Raw genomic sequence first — 25,390 nt, forward strand, 5'->3', positions numbered from 1 at the left:
AGCTGTTTTTAATTTCATTTTATTTGCCTTAATGTTTTCCAGTTTCACTACAATCTGTCTAGGTATGAATTTCTTTTATTGCAAATTTGTTGGACTTTTTAAATCTGGATTGGTACATTAGTCTATCATTAATTCGAGAAATTCTAATCTATTTATCTCTATGAATGTTGCCTCTAGCCCATTCTCTATCTTGTCTCCTTCTAGAACTTCAGTAAAGACATGTTAAGCATTCTCCTTCTATCTACCACGTCTCCTACTTTTTCAAGATAGTTTCCTTTTTTGGGGGGGGCAGGGAGTCTCTCCATCTTGCATTCTGGATGTGATTTCCTATCTTCCCAGTCACTAATTATCTCTTTAGCTGTGCTTCATCTGGTACATTTGCACTTGCTGAGTTTTTAATTCTAATTATTTTTCTTTTCCTCTCTAGAAATTATATTTGCTCTTTTTTAATTCTGCTAATTTTTATTCCTTCATGTACCCTAAAAATATTTTAAAGCTTACCTTTTTCTTTTTTAAACTTTGTAAATACAATTTTTTTAATGTGTGTTTATATTTGATATTTTCAGTAGCTGGGATCTTTTCAACTTTGTTTTCTCTCATTTCTCATTCAGATGCCTTGTTTCCTTGGTACCTAGTTAGCTTTTACTTTCTATTGTGATGGCACTCATGAAATTATTTGAAGACCTGGAATATGGATACAGCCTTACTCTAGAGGATTTGCATTTTCTTCTGCTGGGCACCAGGGGGCACTACCAATCTAGGAGCACCACAAACCAAGGTAAGGCTTGACGTTTCCTGGCCCTCAGCTGATGTGAACAAGGCTGCAAATCCATAAGAGGCCAGCCCGTAATTAACGCTTCTCCAGGACACTAAAAAAATTTTTTCCTCATACTCTATTTAGTGCCAATGTAACCTTTCTCACAGTCATCTTCAAAAGGGGGTATGTCTATTGTTTTTGTTTTATTATTCTCTTTCGTTTTTGTTTTGTTTGGCCCATAGTTACCCTAAGAACAAAGTCCTCCGGAGTCTCTACTTAATGTGGTACAGTCTTATGTTAGAGTGTCTACCTTGCAAAAAAACTGGACCTTGATTTCTGTTCACCACCAAACCTGAGAAGTAGCCAAAACCAAAGCCCAAGTTGGCCTAAATCAGCAGGTGCTCCAGGATCCATATTTTTTTTCCAGTAAAAATCTCATGTTCTTTGTCTGCTACGACTGTGTAAATTTCTTTTTTCTGGACTATGAGGTGCTTTATCAGCTCGAAAGAACTCGGTGCTTTTTAAAGAAAATTTATCTTAATATCTCAGCAGCTGCCGTCTTCACATAGATTATTACTATAACATTTTGGGTTATAACATAACTTTGCAAAGTTTCAGACACACAGATATGTTTACTAGTATTTGGTGATCAAAGCCAGACACAAGAGCTACAATGCATTTTACCCTACTAGTACAGCAAAGAATTTTAACTCCAAATCAAAGATACATTTTTAAAAACAGCAAAAAGTATTCTAAAATTGAGCACTTGAGCATTTTAAAGAAAGGAATCAAAATTTACTTGTAAATTATAATCCATTAAAAAGTAGTCAATTTTTGAGTGCATATGACACTAGCTGAAGGATTATGGCTAAGCCACAAGGAACATTGGATAATATTAATACTAGTAAATAAAAAAGAAAAATTCCTTTGACGATCAGCCTACCTCTAATTTTTCTCGATAAATTTGAAATCATCAGTTATTTAGATCTACAGTGTCCAGTTGGGATCTACGAGGCATGTTTAATCATTCCATAATATAATGTTTGAATACATTTAATTATTCCTGCTCCTCTACTTTACTAAGTTGAAATGAAGATTTAGTTAAATTATACACCATCTTTATTCTCTCCACTTAAAAATTGAGTAGGATATAGTAATACAAGGAGATATTCTAAAGGGATTCATTATTTAATGTTTCTAAAGTCCTACACAAATGCCAAACTCATTACAGTGCGCGTGCTGGCAAGAGGCTAGGGTTTAGGAGATAATGCAAGAGCACACATAAATCACAATTTCAACATGAACAACCTTCTTTTTGGACCAGAGAGTGATTAATCACATCACTGACACGGTGTATGCACGTTCTTGTTCAATAAGTAACAGATGACACCCGTAGGTTATACCTTCAGCCTCCTTCCTCTCCCTTTCACTCAGCAGTAGGGGCGGGGAGTTGGGAGGAGGACTACCAATTCTGAGTAGACGCCAAGGGCCTTTCAAATTGCAGCCTGGAAAATGCCCAGCCCGTCTTTCACCTTCCAGGAAAAAAAGGTGGAATTGTGGCGTCATAGCAAATTGTTCCCAGACTTCGGTTGGAGTACTTCTGAAGATGATACTTAGAGTACTTTCTGTAGATATCATGCCGGTAAATAAATCCAGAACCAGATGATTCTCACTACCATCCTAATAGAATAGACACATTCTATTACCATCCTGCTCCCGGCCACCATTGTATCTCGCAAGGATTATTGCAATAGCCTCCTTTTTCAGTCAGGTTTGTTTAGAGAAACATAATCAATATGTTTGTATATATTATGTGTACATATATATAAACATATACATACATATATGTGTGTATACATATGTCAACATATATGTATATATCGTATATATACCTATATATCCTATTGATTCTGTTTCTCTCTATGTATATATCTATATATTATATATTTATATATAATATACATTTATATTTATATATACTTACACATAATATATATTTATATATACTTATATATAGTATATATTTATATTTATATATAAATAACAGGCCAGCAGGCTGTAAACTCAGACAGGAGTTGATGCTGCAATCTTGAGGTAGAACTTCTTCTACTCCGCAAAATTTCGGTTTTTGCTGTTAAGGCCCACCCACATTGTTGAGGGTAATCTCCTTTAGTTAGCCAACTGATTTTGGATGTTAACCACATCTGTAAAATGCCTTCACAGTAACACTTAGATTAGTATTTGAATAAATAACGAAATATAGGCACTATAGCCTAGCCAAGTTTACACGTAAAACTAACCAGCACACTTCCTAACTAGTTCTACTGTATCTTCTATGTCCTACTCCCTACAATCTATTTTCAACCTAGCAGCAAGAGGGATTCTTTAAGAAATAAGCAGTATCATGTCATTCTCCTCCAGACCTTCCAATGGCTCCTCAAATCACTCTCAGTTAAATCCAAGGTCCTTATAAAGGCATCTAAGGGTTTGAGTGATCTGGTCCTCTATGACCTGTCTTCATCCTCTGCTGCTCTCTCCCTGGGCAAACTGTCCTCTTCTGTTCCCCAACATACCAGGCACAGTCCCATCCTAAGGACTTTGAGCTGTTTATTCTAACTATTTGAAATCTTCTTCTTCCAAGACGTAAACATGGCTAATTTCTCCCTTTTTCAAATTTTTGCTCCAACGTCACCCTCTCAATGTAGTCTACCCTTAACAACTCTGTATCCCTGTATTCTTCTCTATTTTTTTCCATAGCATTTATTACCTTATAACATAATATGTAATTTACTTTTTAAATATATCTGTTATCTGTTGATTCTCCTTGCCCACCAGAATGTAACCTCCACAAAGACAGTAGTCTTTGTTTATTGGTCTCTGATTGAACCCATGTGCCTAGATCAAATTCTGGCAAATAGTAGTTATTTAATAAACATTTGTTGAATAAGTGAATAAATTTAGGCTAATGCTCTAATTGCTTCTTGATTATTAATCATAAAACATCTAAAAACAACTTCATTTTACATTCTATCTTTTTTTTTTTGTCATTCACTTTGTTCTATAATTCCCCATTTTCAGGCAGATAATGTAATCTAATTTTTTTTGCTTTTGTAATGTTTCCACTTTTTAAGGAAAACAATGTAAAGAACCTAATATTTATGATATATATATATATAAACTAGTTAATTAGAGAGAGAATAATCGAGATATGTGCAATTAATTAAAGTAACTGAATTAAGGGAATTAGGCTTCTTGGGTTATAGAAAGAGTTTGAGTGGAAAACAGCCACAGACTTGCTGAAGTAAACATGCAAAAGAGACATATATTTTCAAGGCTATAATTTTTTTTTTCTCATTATACTTTTTTTTTATTGATGTTTTAATAGTTTTTAACATTATGAAATTTTGGGTTGTACATTTTTGTTTGTCCATCACCATATATACGACTCCCTTCACCCCTTGTGCCCACTCCCCACCCCCATTGCCCCTGGTAACCACAATACTCTTTTCTCTGTCCATCTGTTGGTTTATATTCCACATATGAGTGAGATCATACAGTGTTTGTCTTTCTCCTTCTGACTTACTTCACTTAACATAATACCCTCCAGGCCCATCCATGTTGTTGCAAATGGGACGATTTTGTTCAAGGCTATAATTTTAAAGAATTTCAGTCTGTTTCAAGAATAATATTTAGCCTAATTTCTATTACGTAAAAAGTGTATCAAACTGATTTAAATAGTGATAATCTTGTTTTTACTGATAACTCATTTTGACTGCTGAGCATTATAATAGCTAAAGGTGAAATATATAGAGAGCAGTTTAGATTTACAAAGTTAGTATAGACCTAATGCCTTTTCATTTTTTTATTTTTATTTTCTTTTATTGCTTATTTTTTTCCCATGCATTTTCACTCACGGAGAAGTTCAAAGGAAAAGTAGAAGTAATAAACCCATTTGATGGATTTTGTATCACATTTCACTCTCAATTTTTTTTTTGTCCTTCAAGAGACACTCTTGGAAGATGCCTTCAAGCTTCAAATTTTAAAAACGTAGCCCTTCTTGGATTCTACAGTTTCTGGAGTCAGGCTAATCACCAGGAGAATCTGCAATATCCTTGTTCTTGCAAAAATCCCTTCTCTCTGTAGCTCTCTGATCAGGGTTATGTAGAAATGTGTCTGCCATGCAGAAGATAAGTAACATCTAGGAAATAATATTTCATTCTATTCATGAGCATGTACTTCCTAATTTTGCCTCTCCCTGTCACAATATGTTTTTTGGAATTGATTATAATGCACATAAAAATAAGTTGCTGATATAAAAATTATAGCAATAAGAATAAGGTTCCCAAAACTTCTGGCTTTTGTATCTCTTTAGACTCATGCTGAGCCACTCTCCCAAATTCACTACACTGGAGCTGTTGTTTCAGATCCTTAAGTGTGCCCAGATTTAAACACCCTTTGTTCAGGGTCTCTGCACACCATATTTCTTCTGCCTGAGACACTCTTCATCTGGCTAAAGTAATCTGATATCAGCAGAGATTTCAGTTTCTCAGGGAAGCCTTTTTAGACTCCTCTTCCTAAGTGAAGTTCGTTATTTTTTCTTTAATGACATTTTCCTCTTTCTTATATTACATAACCATGCAATATAATTATTTGTGGAACAAATACCTGGCTTGCTATTGGACACTAATCGAAACTGCTCCAATGACTTAAAGACATAAAATAACTTGAGAACTGAAACACCTGTAATGTCTTGGGTAATGTTGGGGAAAGGCTCTCATGCAGAAGGCAGTGCCCAGAATTTTATAATAAAATAGAAATGGTCTGTGCAGACACATGCTACCAAGGGAATGTAGGGAAGTACTTGTATCCTCAAGCAGGTAGCCTCTTTTTCCTAGGACTGACTTTGCAACCACATGAAGAGCTGCTGGATCCTATAATCACATGGGTGGTGCCCTATGAACAGATCTCTATTGACCAAAAAAAAGCTGCTTGGTTTATGAATGACAGTTTCAAGGTGGAAAAACAGCATCCAATTTGAAATACTGCAGCACTAAGATCAGCAGATGCAAAGACTGATTGAAGAAGGTAAAAACAAATCAGTTCAATGGGCTGATTTTGCATGCTGTTTTCCTTGTAGTGATTGGAGAATTGAATAATGATGAAATACCACTATGTTTGGGTTTTTACTGACTCATAAGTGGTGGCTAATGATTTGGCCAAATGGTCAGGCAGATGGGCAATGGGAAACCACACTATTAAAGTGATGGGGTGAGGGCCTATAGAAATTATTTTGGGAATTTAAGGGGTACATTAAAGTAGGAGGTATTGGGGCAGGTATTGTGGAAGTGATACACGGGGAAAACAGTAAAAAGAATATTAACGGTAAAGGGAATAGCAAGTTCAAAATCCCTAAGACAGATGCACACTTGGCACAGTCAAGGAAGGCCAGTTGGGCTATAACCAGTGCATGGTAAGGAAAAGCAGTTGGCTGTGAAATCAGACAGTGTGCAAGAAGTCATATTAAATATATCCTTTGTAATCCATATTAACACATTTGTATTTCATCCTATAAAACCTGGGAAGTCGTTGGAGAGTTTTGAGCAGAGAAGTAAAATGATTTACATTTTTTAAAGGATTTCTCTAGCTTCTGTGAGGAAAATAGACTGTGGAAAGTGGCAGGCACAGTGATATTCACAAATATTTAATGTGCCTCCTACATTTGTTAGCCTTTGAAAAGTTAGGGAGTTCCCAAGATCTCTCTCACTTCTGACATGATCTGGAAGTTTGGGGGTTTCAAGACCACCCTAAGGTTCAATAATTTGCCAAAAGTGCTCACAGAACTGACTGAAAGCTGTAATGCTCACAGTTACATTTTATTACAAGGAAAGGATACAGATTAAAATCAGCCAGGGAAAGAGGAGCATGGGGCAGAGTCCAGGAGAGTACCATGTACAGATCTTCCAGTTATTCTCCCCCAGTGGAATCATGGGTAGCACTAACTTTTCCCACATGTGATGTGTGACAACGTGCACAGTGGATTGCCAACCAAAGAATCTTACCTAAAATTTGGTAGACAAAATTTAACCTATAACCTAGGGGCTTGTTTTGTTCATTGCCTGTTCAATGATTAGAACAACTCCTAACAAATAATAATTACTCAACTCATATTTCTCGAATGAATGAATAAATGAAAGAATGAATTCAATAAGTTAAGCATAACAATCGCTGCTGGAGATAGAGATTTAAGACACAATCTCCACTCTCAATAAGCTCATGTTCTAGTGGAAGAAACAAGTAAATAACATTATATGATGACTGCTAGGCCAAAGGTATATACTAGATGCTATTTAGAAACTAAACATAGAATGTGGGGATCAGGGAACTCTTCATAGAGGAGATGATGCCTTGTGTTGAGTATTAAAATGTTAGAACTGATCATGGAGGATGAAGAACATTCCATGTATAAGGAATAGTACATTCAAATGCAAAGAGGCAAGAAAACATATGGCACATTTGAGGAACTATAAGTAGTTTGGTATGGAACCAATAAGAATAGGGAAAAAGGTAATTCTGGGAGAGGGCCAGGAGGCAGATCATGAAAGGCCTTGCATAAGCTAGACTTCTGATTTTATCTTTAACATAAGGGAAAATCATTGATCCCTTTTAAAGTAGATGAGTGACATACTCAGTTTGACATTTTAGAAAGGTCATTAACAATGGTGTAAAGAATTAGTTAGAAAGAAATGAGCAAGACTAAGAAAGATAAACTTTTTATGTATAATCAAATGGAATAATCAATAATCAAAAGGAAAAGGAAAGTACTGAGAGTCTAAATTTAAAGAATGACAGGATGATGAGGAATAATGAATGAAATTGAGAGCTGTGTCAGATAGAAAATTAGTAGGTCAGGGTGACTGATTTGATGTGGCGTATGAAGAAGAAATCCAGGATGGCATCCAAGTGGCTGGTGTTGGCAATAGATAAATGGTGGTACCATTCACTGAAATAATATGTTTTATTGGCAGAGTTCAGGTGGGAGAAAAGCAGGGGTTTTAGTGGATAAAAGGGTTGGGGAAGAATCATTCTTGGACATCTTAATTCTAAGCCAGATCATCTAAGAGTAATATCCCATGAGTAATCAATGTGAAATTTGGGAATTCAGGGCATTAGGGCTGCAAATCATGAGAGTATGTTTTGAATATCTATAGTGTGCCAGATATTTTTAGATCATGGGAAAACCAGAACTTCACCTTTTAGAGGTTACATTTTAGAAAGGTAACTTAAGTGCGATCTCTGTTCAAGCAGTGCTTTTATTCCTTTTTTGTAGCTAATTGAGTGCATTCATTATACTTTTAGTGTGCTTCTTTACATGTCATTGTCCATTTTTCTTATTAATGTGAATGGCCAGGGCATGGTAATATCAGAGGTGTAAAAATTTAAAAATGTTGGCCTTAAATGGTAGCCTCATTTAAAAATCTTAGCCTTTTATCCTTTGAGGTGGATGTGTAGAAGTTATCAAATCACACACACACACATGCACAAGCACACATGCAGGTGTGAACAGAATGAACTACCTCAAAGACCCAGCTGTTCACGTAGGCCACGTTGGCGGAGTGGATTGCTGCACGATAGATTTGGTGATGACAATCAGTGTCATGCCAACAGCTGAAACAAACAGGTTATCTGGATGGGAATCCAGTTCTATCCTCATAGTTTGGCAGTTTGGCAAAATATTAATCGTACCTTTGTAGAAAGCTCCATGTACTTTTTTTTTTAAACCAAGAAAATGAAAAAAAATGATTGAGATTTCCACTCCTCTCTCCAAGATCTCCATCATATCGCTAAAGGCGAAGAGACGTTCTAACGGACAACATTCCTAAAATATTAGGATTCATTGGCACCGGTGCTTTTTTGGCAGTATCAATCTCAAATTCTTCTTTTCTATTTGAAAATTCCATTGTACATTTCAAATCACCGCATAACATCACAGTGGCGAATAGAAGGCCACGGTTCCTGAAAAACTACAAATAATAAAAGGGAAGGGCCACAAGGTCAAAAGATATTTTTCTGGAGAGTCTTGCAATATGCCAAGTGATGTCTTGGGAAAAAAACAAAACAAAGCTATTTAAAAGACAGCAGCTGCTATAATGCTGCTTCATTACAGACCCAGTGGAGCAGAAGCAATGCATCCATTTTGCCTTTTCTTCATTGATGGTATCAATGGAGCATTAATGGAATTCTCATAGTCTACTGGTACAGTTTAAATTTAGCCTGAGTAAATCTTATATTGATTTTATTATAATACTATTTTTTTAAACTAGAGAAGAATTTCACTGGTTTATTTTTATATATATAAAAAAAGTTACATAAGGAATATAGCTTCAGATCTACAATAAATAGGTGGTCAATACATTTTTTAAAAAACTTCTTTTACCATTAGAAGAATAGGTAGAATTTAAGTTTAAATTAAAACTCTCACTAGCAAACTTGTTTCACTGAAATGTCACACAGTCTTTCTCCAGTTAACAAAGTCAAGGTGCTTTTACTGTTGTTTCTTTATTGATTTCACTTATTCTCTTTTAACAGAAAAAGCTTAGTTTCTGTTTGGTGTTTTATTTTGTTAACAGGATAGATTGCGCTTTCAAAACGAAAGTTATGCAAATTACTTAGCATTTATCTTGATTCTTAAAATCATGTCCAAACTATGATCTTAGGGTTGTCCACTTACATAAACATTTGGGGGCTGGACAGGGACCCAGATGTTTCAAGTGGATTTGCAAATGGCACAGTGCTGCCTGTTGGATCACACTGCAAATCTATTTGCAAATGCAAATCCTCTTTCCAAACAGATCAGAGATTTTTTAGGTCCAACAAAAATCCTTGAGCAAAGCAAAATGCTGATGGAATGTACATGAGGCACTTCTATGGATTTCTATCTACATGCATCTTCGTAGTATACTTTCAGAACATGGCAGGAGAAGACAGAATACGGTGACACTTATTTTCAGGGGGTTCTGAAGACACCCTCCTGCAATTTAGGGGAGAGGCAGAAGCTGTGGTTAATCCAAACCTCTCCTTTTTTATCTCTACATGAAATGGCACCGAGCACACCCTACTTCTGCTGTGTTCTTTTGATGCACTGGTTTTATCTTGTAAGACAATTGCCATTTGTCCACAGCTACTGACACTCCTTCTTTTGCATGGCTGCCCTTTTCAGTACATGTCCCTCTAGTAGATCCGTGTCCCCAGGGTCCAAACCATGAGTGCAGCTCTCTACTGATGCTTGTCTGTTGAGGTCAGTAACTCATTCAGATTTTTACTCTTCCTTGCCTCCTGATGATAATAATGGTAGCAAAAAATTTATAGCACTGTCCATGTATATTAACTCACTTAATCTTCACCACTACTCTATCACATGCACACTGTTTCGCTTCTCTGTGTCCCGTGCTCCTCTAATCCAACAAATTAATTTACACTAAAAGGTTAATGGTGGAAAGAAAGCATGACTGGCTTTTCTCTCTCAAATTTGTCGTTTGCTCTCCTTATATTTGGCCACTGCCATTATTCAAGACTAGACTATTGCCACAGCCTCCTAATCCATACTTACCACAGTCCAGACTTGCCCTTCTGAAATCCATTCATCTGCATTTTAGCTAAAATGACTGATATGAACTACAAATCTAACCTTGTCATTATACTACTTTAATGTTACTCCACCACATACAGGATTAAGGCCACAATCCCTTGGATGGAATATAAAGCCTATTGAACCCTCACTCATCTGCTTCTTTAGTTCCTTTTCCCACTGCTTTCTTCTTAGAACTAAATGACTTTTTAATTCAATCCTCAGGGCCGGCCCCGTGGCTTAGCAGTTAGGTGCGCGCAATCTGCTGCGGGCGGCCCAGGTTCAGATCCCGGGCGCACCAACGCACCACTTCTCCGGCCATGCTGAGGCCGTGTCCCACGTACAGCAACTAGAAGGATGTGCAGCTATGACATGCAACTATCTACTGGGGCTTTGGGGAAAAATAAATAAATAAAATTATAATTCAATCCTCAGATACACTATTACCTCACGTCATTTTAAAGCACGTTAATAAGAGTTACATGAATTTGGCTGGAATGTGTTTCATCTCTCTACCATCCTTCTGCTCCAACTTCCCTGCCTGCAACACACACACACACACACACACACACACACACACGCACACCCTTGACACCAGGCTCATCCTTTAAGAGCCCAGGTATCATGGGTCACATCTTCCACAGTCTTCAAACATGCATCCCCCAGCTCCAGGTTGTAATAAGTGGATCTCCTCTGTGTTCCTATAGTATATGTTTGAATGTTTAAATTATCCACTTAAAGGTTTTTCTTCCTCATTATATTGTAAGCTCTTTGAGGGCAGAAACAACGTCATTCTTTGTTTCCCCCAGCACTCTATGTTTGCTACAAAGAAAAAGGCTCTTAGCACATGTTTATTGATGTTACTGATACATACATGATAATAAGCAATTCTCAGAGATGTATAGCTTTGACCCACAAAAAGGAATTTGTGAATGAGAAACAGGAGAATCACAGCTAGTGGTCAACAAGGTCTTTCCCCACTACCTTCAAAATATCTTAGAAGATCATTTAGTCAGTTTATGAATAAGGCTGACTGGAAATAAAAGTTGAGACTATACCTATCCAGGCAAAGCAACAGTGAACAAAATCTGAAATCTGGCAGTTAGAAAACTAGCATCCTGAGGAAGAGTTTAGAGGTACAGATTTATATTTAAGTACAGAATTCGGAGGCTGTATCGAACATTATGCCAAAATAATGGGTTTGTTCAGTCAAAACAATATTCTATTCATCTGTAAAAGATCATTTAAACTGTCATTTTATCATAATAAAGAAAAAGAAGCAACTAATTGACTAAATTATTTATTTACAATAAATACCTACTATTTTCCAAATTGACCCACATATTCGGGAAAACTTACATAAGCTTTAATTATCTGTATGCCTACTTTAAATGAGACACTTAAATTTGGAAATACCAATGTAGTAAGAACTTGCATGTTCATGATTCAAATTTGGCTTTCTGCAAACACTTATTTCCAACTCATATTGAAGATATTAAAATAAATTTTAGCTGAAATTTGATGATAGACGTAATAACTATAATGTAATTGATTTGAAAGTTACAACTATGGTCAGATATTATTGTCTGAAGAATTACTTCTATTCTTATAATCATTATGCCAAAGTTTTGACACCCATATAAAATTCAGTTTTTTTAGAGATTGAAATATCATCAAAAGGCAAGAAAACTCTCTTCTTACATAAACCTTAAATAAAATATTATATTTTCCTTAAATATCCAAGAAATTTAAGTAGACAGCATTTTGTAACATGACTTATGCTAGTTACAATCATGTCTTTTTCCTTTAATAAAATTCTAAAAATTGTTTGAATCTGGGAATGTTTGCTCTTCTCATTTGCTTTGAAGTAATATTAGAGACTAATTTTGAATGTCAAAGTTGATCCATCATGTGGTTTTGAGTGTTAAAAGTAAAACGAAAAGCTTCTGTTGTAATATAATGCTGTTTTTATCAAAAAGACACTTACGCATTGACCAAAAGTCTTCAGTTTCCTTTCTAAGTTGTTATTAACTCCCCCACATGAAACAGTAGTCAGTTATACGGTAGGAGTCTTACTGTTCTGAAGTAGGACCATTAACAACAGAGTAACCTCGACTAACTTACTGATAGATGAAATGCCTAGGTTTTAATGATTTTACGCATTCTTTTTGTTGTTCCATAGTACCTACTTGCAGAGCAAATATTACTGAATGTCTTCTATATTGTAAATACTCTCTGTTTCCCAGAAAACACCAAATTATCCGACAAACACGTGAGAAAACAAAGGGCAACCACTTCGTGATGCAGAAATAGTTCTCAAATGCTTCTTTTAGTGCCTTCTCAATAATTAGAAATTTAAATAGCTGGCAGAAGTAATATTGAGCAAGTATTAACGTTCATCTATTGCACAAAACGTGTTTTAAAGATACATGGCACAATTAGAAGAGTTGATTTTTTTGTGTGTGTGTGAGGAAGATCAGCCCTGAGCTGATATCCACGCCAATCCTCGTCTTTTGCTGAGGAAGACCGGCCCTGAGCTAACACCTATTGCCAATCCTCCTCCTTTTTTTCCCTTTTTCTCCTCGAAGCCCCAGTAGACAGTTGTATGTCATAGTTGCACATCCTTCTAGTTGCTGTATGTGGGACGCTGCCTCAGCATGGCCAGACAAGCAGTGCATCAGTGTGCACCCGGATCTGAATCTGGACCACTGGTAGTGGAGCACGCACACCCAACTTCTAAGCCATGGGGCTGGCCCATGATTTTTTTTTTTTTTTAAATCAATGCTATACATCCAAATTCTTATGGTTATTTTCTGAAACTTAGACAAAATTAAAATATCTGATATTTTTATCTTACCAAAAATAATGTAATATTTCTAAAATATTCAACTATTAATTGTAAAATGAATAAAAAGCATGCATGCATTTGACTAAACTGTAAATCTATTAGTACAAAGAAGCAATTACATCAAATGCTGCTTGAGCAATGTTGCAGCTATTATGAGAAAATTATAGGGCAAACATAATATTTTTAAATGCAACACCCCCAAATAATGACAATATTTCTCAGTACAAATAGAAATATACATTTTCCTTACGCCAAACCCCAGAGTACTGCACGTTCAAAAACAAAAGGGCAGGAACTAAGTACTTCAGTGATGCCTTTCCCTTAAGGATCAGAATTGGAGTTACACTTGAGGTCTTAGGTGAAATGAGTTTGACGGATTAGGTTCGGTTACTGGCTGTCAGTGCACTACATAAAAAACACTGCGCACGCGGAGCTTAGTGAAACTAGCTGCTTTCTGCACAGGAAAATTCCTTGATAGAGTTAGCATGAAGACAAATGAACTGTTATCCCCCAAGACAGGTGTCCCTTTAGGTTAGGTTTGAGGTTAGCAATACCAAACAGCAAGAGCACTTGACTTCCCGTGGCTGACAGACTCATTACCTTTGTAAATACTGAGCCTTAGCTTTGAATCCTGGAATTTTTCTTGGAGTTTCTAGAGAGCGCTAGTAACTAAGCAATTACCAAAACAATCAAGAAATTAAAATGGGAAAAGACGAGAGCAGCGTAAGCAAATTTTCTTCATTTCCTATCACCAAAGTTGTTTAAACTTTCTCCTTTATTATTACATTCTTACCCCTTCTATGTATTCAGTCTTCTAAGTATATCGTTGTTATTCACCGTAATAAGGATCCTCTAAAAACAAGGTATTGTTTTTCTTATTAACAGGTAAAAAATTTAGGACTCAAACAGGATTAATTCCAAGATGACAGTAGCAGGATTCAAAACCATATTTGTCAGTTTCCAAAACTAGTGCTTTTTCCATAACTTCTTTTCATATGGAATTATTTCTCTAAAATGTATTTATTTTGTTTATGGTAGCTATCAACTCAGTCTCATGTAAATTGTGTATTTTCCCTTATGTCTCTTCTATTATTTTCTTTCTCGTCTTACTTTTCAATTGCTTCACTTACATGTTCAAACACTAATAGAAGACATTTAAGCCAGTTCTATTTAAAATCCTTATATATCACTACATTCTTACTTTCCTTATAAGTTGTTTAATATTTTTTCACTTACTATCATGAACAAGAAGCTGTTTTATATAATTAAGTAATCTTTTTCAACTTGCATTTTAATGGTTACAAGTAATTTCATCATATGTGTGCATGATAATTTATTCAATCTAACAATTCTTTTTTTAATTTTGCTAACACACACTTAAAATGCAGCAAATAGGGGCCGGCCCGGTGGCGCAAGCGGTTAAGTGCGCGCGCTCCGCTGCGGCGGCCCGGGGTTCACTGGTTCGGATCCCGGGCGCGCACCGACGCACTGCTTGGTAAGCCATGCTGTGGCGGCGTCCCATATAAAGTGGAGGAAGATAGGCACCGACGTTAGCCCAGGGCCGTCTTCCTCAGCGAAAAAAAAAAGGAGGATTGGCGGATGTTAGCTCAGGGCTGATCTCCTCACAAAAAAAAAAAAAAAAAAAAAAAAAAAAATGCAGCAAATACCCATAATATCACTACTAAAAATCAGGCGATGCAGTAACGGTTGTCTCTTCTGTTCATGCCATACTTTTCCCAGAGGTTAGCTTTTTGTGTGGATTTTTCCCAATAATTTTCTAAGTTTATAATTATATGCCAATAGGTATATATGCAGATTTGACACAAATATCACTTACCAGCTCTTAATTTCTTCAGTACTGTCCATCTCATGTATCCTCAACCACCTACTCTGTGGCAGCCACCAACCATGCCCTATGGCCTCTTGCTCAGGCCCAAATAGCTCTGCTGCCTGGTGACAACCAGTGTGTTGTACTACTAATATAGGACTCTTCCCCCATAGCCTCTGCTACACAGCCAGGCCAATCAGTGAATGCCCAAAGATTCTAGCTATTTCTTCCACTGGCAACCACATAGCAGAGCTTGGGCTCCAGCATCACAAGCTGCCATTAAAGGGGTGGAATGACACAATCTGGATGTGCTATTGTAAATGGAATTGCTCCTTCATTTCCTTTTTGGATAGTTCATTACTACAGTTTAGAAATACAACTAATTTTTGTATGCTAAATATCCTGCAACCCTGCTGCAGTCTGTTATTAACACTAATGTTTTTTTTGCAGATTCTTTAGGGCTCTCTGCATATAAGATCACGTTGTTCACAAATAGAGACAATTTTACTTCTTCTATTTTGCTGACCTTTTATTTACTTTTTTTGGCCTAATTCCTCTGGCTAGAACTTCCGGTACTTTGTGGAATACAAATGATGAAAGCAAGTATTCTTGTCTTATTCCTGATCTTAGAGGAAAAGCTTTCAGTCTTTCACCATGGAGTATGATGTTAGCTATAGGTTTTTCATATATTACCTTAATCATATTGAGGAAGTTTCCTTTTATTACTAGTTTATGAGTATTTTATCATGAAAGAGTGTTATATTCTGTCAAATGTTTTTTTTGCGTTGGTTGGGATAATTATGTGGTCCATCATTCTATTTCTGTGTATTAAACCACTCTTGCATTCCTGAGATCACTCTCACTTGGTGATGGTGTATAATCCTTTGAATACGTAGCTGAATTCAGTTTGCTAAGTATTTTATTGAGGATTTCTACATATATATTCATAAGAGATATTGGCCTGTAGTTTTCTTGTACTGTTGTTGTCTGGCTTTGGTAGCATGGTAATGATTGTATCAGAGAATAAGTTAGAAAGCATTCCCTCCTCTTCAATTTTTTTGAAAAGTTTGAGAAGTGATGGTATTAATTCTTTAAATGTTTGATAGAACTTGCCAGTGACGCCATTTGGTCCTGGGCCTTTTTTGTGGAAATGTTTTTGATTATTGATTCAATATCCTTACTTGTTATAAATCTATTCAGGTTTCCTCTTTCTTCTTGAGTTATTTTGGTAGTTCATGTCTTTCTAAAAATGTTTCCGTTTCATTCAGGTTACCTAATTTGTTAGCATACATTTGTTCATAATATTTTCTTATAATCCTTTTTATTTCTGTGAAGTTGGTAATAATGTCTCCACTTTCATTTATAATTTTAGTAATTTGAGTCTTCCTTCTTTTTGTCTTAGTCAATATAACTAAAGTTTTGTCAATGTCATTGATCTTTTCAAAGAATCAACTGTCAGTTTTGTTTGTTTCCTCTATTGATTTTCTATTCTCTATTCCATTGATTTCTGCTCTGATCTTTATTATTTCTTTTCTTCTGCTAGCTTTGGGTTAATTTGCTCTGGCTTTCCTACTTCCTTAAGATGTATAGTTAGGTTATTGATTTGATATTTTTTTCTTTTATAATGTAGATTTTATATTTATAAATTTCCCTTTTAGCTCTGCTTTCACTGAATCCCATAAGTTTTGGTATGCTGTGTTTTCATTTGTCTCAGATATTTTCCAATTTCCCTTGTGATTTTTCATTCACTCATTGGTAGTTTAAAAGTATGTTGTTTAATTTCCACGTTTGTGAATTTTCCAGTTTTTGTTGTTTAGCGATCTCTAGTTTCATTCCATCATGGTAAAATATACTTTGTATGATTTCAAACTTATTTAAAGTATTAAGACATTTTGTGGTCCAAGATATGGTCTATCCTAGAGAAAGTTCTATATCCACTTAAGAAGAATGTATATTCTGCTGTTGTTGGATGGAGTCTTCTGTATATGTCTGTTAGGTAAAATTGATTTATATTGTTGTTCAATTCTTCTACACACTTAGTAATATTTTGTCTGGTTGATCTAGTTATTATTTAAAGTGGGATATTGAAGTCTCCAAGTATTATTGTAGAACTGTTCATTTCTCCCTTCAATTCTGTCAATTTTTGCTTCATATATCTTGGGGCTCTGTTGGAAGGGAGTGTATCATTGTTGTATGTTGAACTGTTATCAATATGTAATACCCTTCTCTGTCTCTTGTAAATTTTTTGACTTAAAGTCCATTTTGTCTCGTAATAATATAGCCAGCCCAGCTCCCTGTTGGTTACTATTTGCGTGGAACATCTTTTTATTTTCAACCTTTTCATGTCTTTGTATCTACATGTGCAACATATATATGTAGATAGCAGATAGATGGGTCATTTTTTTAAATCCATTCTGCCAATCTCTGCCTTTTATTAGAGTTTAAACCATCTAAATTTAAAATAATTACTAAGGAAGGACTACCTCCACCTTTTAGCTATTTGTTTTCTGTATGTTTTATACGCTTTTTTCCTCAATTCTTCTGTTACTGCCTTCCTTTTGTATCTAGTTCATCTTTTTTGTAGTGTACCATTCTGGTCTCCTTTCCTTTTCTGTATGTTTTATAGTTAATTCTTTAATGGTTATTTTCTGTATTACAATTAACATATTAAACTTATAACAATATAGTTTGAATAGTACAAACTTAGTTTTAATAGAATACAAACCCTCTGCTCTTATATATCTTAGACTTTCTCCTTTTATGTTATTTTTGTCACAGATTACATCTTTATACATAGCGCACTCATTAACATAGATTTGTAATTATTGTTCTATGCATTTCCCTTTTGAATTGTATAGGAAAAATAGACTTACAAACCAAAAGTACAATAATACTGGCTTTTATATTTACTTATGTAGTTTCTTGTACCAGTGCCCCTTGTTTTTTCGTATGCCTTAAAGTTACTGTCTAGTGTCCTTTCATTTCAGTCTGGTGGATTGCCTTTAGCATTTCTCATAGGACGAGTCTACTAGTAACAAATTCCTTCAGGTTTTGTTTATCTGGAAATGTCTTAATTTCTCTTTCATTCTTGAAGGATAGTTTTGTAGGTATAGAATTATTGGTTGACAGTTTTTTCTTCCAGGACTTTAAATATGTCATCCCATTGCCTCTGGCCTCCATGTTTGCTGATGAAAGATGACCTGTTAATCTTATGGAGGATACCTTGTATGATATGAGTCACTTCTCTTTTGCTGCTTTCAAGATTTGTTTTGTTTTTGTAGTGTGTTGCAATGTGGCTGTCCTTGAGTTTATCCTGCTTGACGTTCATCGAGCTTCTTGGATGTATATATTCATATATTTCATCAAATTTGGAAAATTTTTGGTCATAATTTTTTCAAATATTTTTTTCTGCCTCTTTCTCTCTCTCTTCTTCTTCTGGAACTCCCATGATACATACGTTAGCACATTTAATGGTGTCCCACAGGTCTTTCAGGTTCAGTTCACTTCTCTTTATTCTTTTTTCTTTCTGCTCCTCAGACTGGATAAATTCAATTGTATTATCTTCATGTTCACTGATTCTTTCTTTCACCTGGCCACTGTTCAACTCTGCCGTTGAACTCTTCTAGTGAATTTTTCCACAATTGTACTTTTCATCTCCAGAATTTCTGTTTGGTTCCTTTTTATAATTTCTCTCTTCATTGACATTTCCTATTTACTCAACATTATACATATGTCAGGAAGCATGACTTATAACAGCCAAAATGTAGAAATGACCAAAGCACCCATCAATGAATGAATGGATAAACGAATTGTAGTATATATGTAAAATGGAATATTATTCAGGCATAAAAAGGAGTGAAGTACTGATGATGCTACCACTTGGATGAACCTTGAAAACATTATGCTAAGTGAAAGAAGCCAGACACAAAATGTCACATTTTGTATGATTCTATTTGTATGAAATATCAGAATAGGCAAATCCATGGAGACAGAAACAGATTAGTGGTTACCAGAAGATGAAAGGACTTGGGAACAGGGGGTGATTACTCAATGGGTAAAGGGTGTTCTTCTGGAGTGATGAAGAAGTTTTGAAACCAGAGAGAGGTGACGGTTGCACAAAATTGTGAGTGCACTAAATGCAACCGAACTGTACACTTTAAAACAGTTAATTGTATGTTACGTGACTTGCACCTCAACAAAAAAAAATTATAGAAGGCCTGAAACATACTATTGAATCTAAGAGACAATTATAAAATCTTGAACCCAAAAATGACAGAATGCATACTATTCTCAGGTACAAATGAGAAATTTACTAAAACTGGCAATATGCTGGAACATAAAGCAAGCCCATAATGGAATTAAAATAGAAATAAATAAGAAAAAACGAGGCTTCCAAATTAATGTATTCACTCCTAAATAACTGAATAACTTCTCAAAAAATTGTCTTCTTATATGAATGTCTCATATAATATCCACACTTGCATGTAGTAAATTCATGCCTAGAGAGGCTGAATAAGTTACGACCTAAAATCACATAAGTAGTTAGTGGCAGAGTCAGAATTCAACCTCAAATCTTTGGTTCTTAATCAGTACCTTACTGACTATACTGATATGTATAAGTTAAATTGTTTGGAGGAAGACACTAATAACAGTAAAGTAATGTTTATAGTCCCCCCATGAGCCCGTTAGTTTAAGTTTATCCAGTGCCATGGTCAGAACACTTAATTCAAGCTAACAGCATTGTGTAAGTCATTGTTCTAAGAGAAATCAGGTTAGACTATGGGTGTGGATTAGTGTAAAGTACAGAACTGCCACCAGAAAAAAATCCACTTTGAAAGACATACCTTTTTCTGTAGGCCATGCATACAAAGAATTTCAGAGAACAGTGAATTAATTACAAACTGGAGATTTCACAATGATAGTAGGAAATTTGTTGAAAGTGAAAATTCATGGAATCAAGGGTGTCATAACTGAATGCATGAGCAGGAAACTTCATCTAGAGAAGAGGCTATAATGGTTCTGTAAGGGGAAATCATGTTCAGTGCTAGAAACCTTTGAGGAAGAATGTCTGTAAATGAAGAAAACTCAGTGAACTAATTTATTTAGACTTTTTAAAATTATTTACTAATGTTACCACTAATTGTTAATTTTTTTATAAAGTCACCAAGGTATTTGGGAAGAATTTTAATCATAGATTTGTCACTAACTATGAAAGAGAAAATAACATAAGCTATTCATAAATAAATACTGCTTTCCATCAGTGCTCTCAACCAAGTCTCCTGCTTCAACCATGACACTGATAGCTCTAAAATCTCAAACTTGCTCCAACCTAGAGATATATTTCTGACTTACTTAATGTGTATCTCTTTCACGCAAACCTTACAAATACCTGTCCCAGGAGAGGTTGACTTTTTTCACCCATCTCACATTTATGCTTACTCCTTTATATTGGTTAAAAGCACAGCATTTAAACAGTCTCCTTCAATCTAAAAATTCCAGAAGCAGCCTGGAAATTTTACTCTCTTGTTCCCTCTATACCTAAGTGATGATGAAATCCTGTCAATTTATTTTTTCTTTTCCACACACCTCTCCCATTTTAACCATCTCCCTTAAGATCCTCAGGATTTTTTACCTAGTCTGTTCCAATAGCCTCATAATTGATATACTTTCACTAATCTTTTATACTTAATTAAGTCCCCAAATGGATTCCAAAGTTATCTTCCTTTAAAAAATATGATCATGTTATTCCACCGTTCAAATTTCTATTAATTCTATATCAATTAGGATTAAGTCCAAAGCCAACTCTAAGACCCGTATCCTCTCCTTCAGTCCCTCTTCAGGACAATCTTTCCAGGGTCTCCACACTGCATTCACACTAAGCTTTTCACTATATCCCAAAATCTCCATAAGTTTTTTGTCCAAGGACTTTCACACATTTACACATCCTATTTCCCCTATGTGTATCCTACCCTACACTTCTGCTTCATGAATTGACCCTTATATTTTAAGATCAGATCATCTCCTTTGTGAAGTCTTTGCTGGCATCTCCTGGGAGAGTTTGACATTCCCATGCCTGTATTTCCTTAGCATTTTCTACATTCCTTATCATAACATTTATGGTATATTACAATAATTTATGTGTTTGTCTATCTCCTTCTCTATATAATAAGTCTTTGCCTTAGGGATTTTCTTATTTACCTTTGTACTCCAATGTAATTCATAATATAATAGGCCCTCAATAAATGTTAGTTGATCAAAAAAGTGTATAGATTGATATTGTAACCTCAGAAACTGAGGAATATTATCTAATATTAATATCTGCATATTTTCAGATGGCATTGGATTTTTCTTGGTGTTAAAATTTCAAGATGACAAGTACAATAAGAGTTAAGGATTATGAAACTCTGATCAAACAAAAATAGGAATAGTAAAACAAAACGAAAAGTAAAAAAAGAGAGAAAGTAAACAAGATTCTCTCAGCATGCAAAAGGAATGAAAATGAAGGGGACTAGAGAAGGCAATAATTGAGCAGTATTTTAAAAATCATGAGAGATAAGGATGTAGTTACTATGGACTTGATCATAAAAATCTGGAATGTTTAACAGTTTGAGACTTGGATAAGGAATTTTAGAATGATTTCACCTAGCAGTCAAACTAATGAAACCATCTAACCCTAAGCCTTGGATCAAATTGAAAAATCATTTCAGTATGGTTTGAGTACAGTCACAGATTACAGAATCAACACAGAGGCATTGGCAGCATGTTTTTATATTTAAGAGGTGTCACACATTAGTAATCTATTTATCCCCAGAACCAAAATAAAATTCCCTAAATTTATGTCAGAAAAGAATACTGCTCTGCTGCAGTATGGCATTTGTTATCAAGCATATTTCCTCTAACGTCTTCTTTCACTAATCTATCTTATACACAATACATTTCCACAAAAAGAAATTTCTCGTTTTGTCAATACTCCACCTCAAAATCTTTCAGTGGTCCCCCAAAAGCCTATTAAATTAAGTTAAAAAAATATATTTTTGCAAAGTTTCTCAATGTCATCTTTTACCACATCCTTGCTTCACTCAAACCAAGCAAAGCCATTTTATGATCCATAAGCACACCTCATGCTTTCTAACCTCTTATTTCCCAATTTTCTCCTCTCTAAAATTTTGTTCAGATTTTTCCCCTTTCATCAATCTATCATATCAAATATAAAGCTTTTTTTTTAGTATCTTCCAAAGTATAAAGTTTTTGTTCTGATTTCAGACAGACTCAGGTTTACAGTGTAACTCTGACACTTGAAAGTGGATGAAGTCACAAATTCTCTAAATTTTAGATTCTTTATTTGTAAAATAGATAAATGGTGATGCCTAATTAGGCATGATCCTCAATAGGTCAAGGATGCTTCTTGCCCATTTGCCAAATGACAATGCTTCTTCCATCTGTGAACACGTGGAATTGGTAATCTATGTCTAAGATCGGCTTAGGGCATTCTACTCCCATAAGTAAATTATAATTTATACAATGGAAATAAAACAAATAGTGTTTTTAATATTATACGTTACACAAAATTATGAGAAATTTTGCAGACTTGGGACTTGGAGATAGTCGTTAGCAAAGTGCCTAGCGCATAATAATAGATAGAATAATAATAGTTGGTGGTTATCATTAGTAGTACTATTATTAATACAATTACTGATATTATTATTATTGATGTGCTTCTATTATTAATACAATTCTTGCTGTTATTATTATTGATGTGCTTATTTTCTCTTTTAAGTTCCCATAGCATTTTCTGTCTAGCTATATCCTTTTATCAATTATTTGCATACACGTGTCAGCATCTCTACTCACTTTGTAACTTTCTTGACATTAGGCATTGTGTCTTAATCTCTCTGTCTTTTAAGTAATCTTCCTGATACACAAGAATTCAATAAATATGTGTTGAATTGAATAATAGGTATTAAATATCTAATATATAATTAAGGTAGGATATAGGATAAACTGTGACTTTCTTCATAATCAACTTCATAGTAAGAAACATGAATGACTGTGAAAACTCTTGGTTTTCCCTGTGTATCTTATAATTCAGGATCTTGTGCAATAATGATGCTAACATCATTTTTTTTCCTTGGTCTACTAGAGTGGACTCAAGTTGATCAAATTACTCAAGGTTAAAATACCAAAGGGTAAACCTAATTTATTTTGCTGATTCAGCTCCTGGTTCACTCCCTCGCTTCTTCATAGCCAGTGGGTCTACGCTCAAGTCAACTCCTCTGAGAGGTCTTCTGGGATCACCTTGTGGATCACAGACTTTTCATATCATTTCACCACTTGTAATAGCATAGATTTATTTGTTTATTTTCTATTTCTCACCCCTAGAATGTAACTCCATGAGAGCATACTTTGTTTTGTTGTCCCTGTATCCCTAGCATTTAGAAGAGTGCCTGGATTGCAATAGACATTCAAAAAGTATCATTTTTTTAATTATGAATTAATGAATGAGTGAAAATAAAGATGTCTGCATGTATGCTTTTTTGGTATATAAAAAACTGAAGAACTATTAGAGTGATTCAAGAGACTATAATTTTAATTATAAAAAAAGAAAAAGAAATCAAAGTGGCAATTACTAGGTCATCTAGTTAATTTTTCTAGGTAGTAATACCAACCACTCCTTACTGTGAATTTGATTTTTAATTTTTTTAATTAATTATTTGCAATAATTTAATTTAATTAGTTTAATAAAGCTTATAGGTTTTTCTCTTTTTTTTTCAGTTTATCAGATAGGAAAAAAATTAAAATAACATCATGACTTCTAAATTATTGCTAGTTACATGATCAAAATATTTGAATTTAAGGTTATGGTATAAACGTGAAGAAGAAGAGAGAAAGAAGGATATCTAATTAGGAAGTTGACACTTTGTTTAGCCCTCATGGAATGGAGTCATTTATATAATCTTCACCAGAACAGGCCTTCTAAGGGTTTTACCCATAGACATGAATTAGAGAATGGTACTCGAAATGCATCTCTAAGCTACTTATGCTTGTTCCTCTTAAGACACCAAGCAAATATAATTAGAGGCACAAAAAGATCCAATGGCTCATTCATGTTCTTTGTGCTTGCACTATACATATTAGATTGCTACAATGTGTCTATAAATTACACTTTCTGATTACCTAGAAGATATTGTGTACATATGAACAATCCATCCAACAACAAAGCCTGGTTATTTCTTAACTCTCTCAAATTCAGTAGCACATTAAGTTAACAAGCATTTATGTACTGACTCCTATGTGCAAAGCACTGTGTCAGGCACTGAGAAAATACCAGTAAACAAGATATCATCTCTTTATCAAGTAAAATTCTGATTAATGAGAAAATATATACAGTAACGAGAAAATATAGTGCAACGTGAGTGCTATGAGAGAACTAAGCAAATGATAGTACACAAGCACATAAGAAAGCACTTTCCAATTCCTGGAATAGCATCAGGCAAGATTATGAGAAGGAGCAATATCTAGGCAACAACAGATGGAAAATGCATAGTATGTGTGCCACCATTCTCCCAATATGGTGGATGTTGCTAATCTAATGAACCCGAGACTTGTCCTTACACTCCTTAAGCTAACCCTCCAAGAAGCCATGGTCAATCTATCAGAATTACAGATTATAAAATCTATTTTCCATCACTCTGGTTTAAATGTGTAGGACAAGAACAAATAGTAGTGAGAAAGTGGGAAAGAGAGACAGATAATGGTCCAAACTCAGTGCAGAGGTCAATATAAGTGAAAAGGAATGGCACATAGGGGAAATTTCAGAGAGTTCAGTATGACTGGAGCGTAAAGTTTAAAGGAAGAATGGTGAGAGATGAAGCTAGAGAACCAAGCTTAAACAAGTTGATGAAGGGCATTATAAGTGATATTCAGAAGTTTGGACATGATTATGAGGGCAATGAGGAGAGAACCAAACTTTGTGGGCTTTCAGTTCTCACTCATTCTAACCACACCAGCTCTTTGACCTCACGTATACTCTCAGCTTCCTTTTTCTCTCAGTTCATAACCACAATCATGACACGGTCTTCATTTTGTAGCCATGACTCACTGGATTTGGTCTTTTCCTAAAGGCTGCCTCTTAATTGTCTTGCCTTTGAATTCATGAGAAACAATTTCATTTTTAAATCCTTCTTTTTTGGGTCTTTCTATACGCCCTGCACATATAGGGCATATAACTAATTCTTTCTCTTCTGGACTCATAAATTTCTTATAGACGCTTATCAACTACAGCATGACCACAGTCAAGCTTTCAACTTTTAGATTCCAGAAATCCTTCACTAC

At 35.0% G+C, this 25,390-nt stretch overlaps 1 long non-coding RNA gene across 1 annotated transcript in view; it reads left to right on the forward strand.

The window, feature by feature from the left end:
* Positions 1-615: 615 nt before the first annotated feature.
* The window catches only part of LOC131416273 (uncharacterized), a 34,153-nt gene continuing 9,378 nt past the window's right edge, over positions 616-25,390 (forward strand). The window contains exon 1 of the long non-coding RNA XR_009222571.1: positions 616-778. This is a non-coding gene — a long non-coding RNA (uncharacterized LOC131416273). The remainder of the gene's footprint in view (positions 779-25,390) is intronic.

The sequence above is a fragment of the Diceros bicornis genome, chromosome 17 (assembly GCF_020826845.1).
Source record: "Diceros bicornis minor isolate mBicDic1 chromosome 17, mDicBic1.mat.cur, whole genome shotgun sequence".
NCBI lineage: Eukaryota > Metazoa > Chordata > Mammalia > Perissodactyla > Rhinocerotidae > Diceros > Diceros bicornis.